The sequence below is a fragment of the Galeopterus variegatus genome, unplaced genomic scaffold (genome assembly GCF_000696425.1).
Source record: "Galeopterus variegatus unplaced genomic scaffold, G_variegatus-3.0.2 Scaffold4855, whole genome shotgun sequence".
Classification (NCBI taxonomy): Eukaryota; Metazoa; Chordata; class Mammalia; order Dermoptera; family Cynocephalidae; genus Galeopterus; species Galeopterus variegatus.
In genome coordinates, this window is record NW_007730966.1 from 22,585 (window position 1) to 24,172 (window position 1,588).

The window sequence follows — 1,588 nt, forward strand, 5'->3', positions numbered from 1 at the left end:
ATTTTTGTCACAACTGGGGGGAAGGGGGAGCCGTGCTCCTGGCATCGAGTGGGTGGAGGCCTGGGATGTGCCTGGCCAGCCCCCGCCACACAGAGTGATCTGGCTGCAGATGCGAGCAATGCTAAGGTGGAGAAGCCTGCTTTGGGGTCATGTCTCCCTCTCAGTTGAACAGAGGAGCTCCCAGCAGTTGAGTACTGACTTCATTATTTCCCTGGCCTTACTTTCTGCTGTGCTGAAGTGCCGCTGATTAAATTACTCTGAAATCCCCACAGGACATGTTACTTCCTCACAGGTCTCTACCAGCCCAGTGCTGCCTCAAGGAATGGCATTATTACCCTGCCACTGTGTCCTCCCTGCACTCACAGGACCCTTTAGGTGCAGACACCCTCCCATCTGCAGATTGAACTGCAGGGTTATAAGCGTCACCCCTCCCCTCCACGACAGATCAGCTGTCCCCAGCACCCCGACGGCAGCGCTTTTTTTTTTTTTTTAAAGATGACCGGTAAGGGGATCTTAACCCTTAGCTTGGNATTTATCACTTCATTATAAAATAGCTTTTGTGTTAGATGATTTTGCCCAACTGTAGGCTAATGTAAGTGTTCTGAGCACCTTTAAGGTAGGCCACGCTAAGCTATGAGGTTCAGTGGATTCGGCATAGTAAGTTCATTTTTTACTTAGGATATTTTCAATTTACAATGGGTTTATCAGGGCGTAATCCCCCTATTGTAAGTCAGGGGAGCATCTGTACTTACTAACAGTGTGGCCTTTCCTCTTCTGAGTCTCAGGCCTTTCATCTGTAAAATGGGATCACAGCGTCTGCTTCTCATAAGGGTTGCTGTGAGGTGTCAGCGAGAGTAAGGGCCTGCTGCTTGGTGAGAAGTCGACATCTGCAGCTCAGCAGAGAGCAACGTCAGGTATAGGCAAGGCAGGGTTTACAGAGATCTTGTTATTTCTGTACTATTTTAAAAAGGACTCATGCTAAAGATAAAGAACTTCAGATAATTCAGAAATATGTAAACATGAAAGTAATGATCATACAACCTAGAGAAAAGCGCCAGCCATTTTCTCCTTCCCACATGACTTTTTCTAGGCAAAAATGAGGGCACTTTTTCCTCTTGAAAACAATCCTATAATGAACATTCTTTTATATAGGCCTATATAGTTTTAATGGCTACATGGTTATTCAAGTTCATGGATATACAATAATATTAATCCCCTGCTGAGGATATTTAGCTTGTTTCCAGGGTTTGTTTTTGCTACTACCAATAATACATCGATGATATGCTTTTACATGTTTGTATGTTTATTTGGAACTATTTTCACCAATTTGTACTCACCTAATGTATATGGGAGTGTCTGTTTTGCCATATCCTGCATCACCATTTTAAAACTCTTTGTTGATGCGTGTCAGTGTTATAATTTGTATTTATTTAATTTCTAGTGAGATGAACCCCCTTCCTTGTTTTGATTGGCATTTATCATTCATATATGATAAATTCCATGTTTGTGACTTGGCCAATTTTTTCTTCTTTTACTTACTAATTGCTACAGAGCATTTTTAAATGAAAGAAGCCTTCTCTTTTCTTTT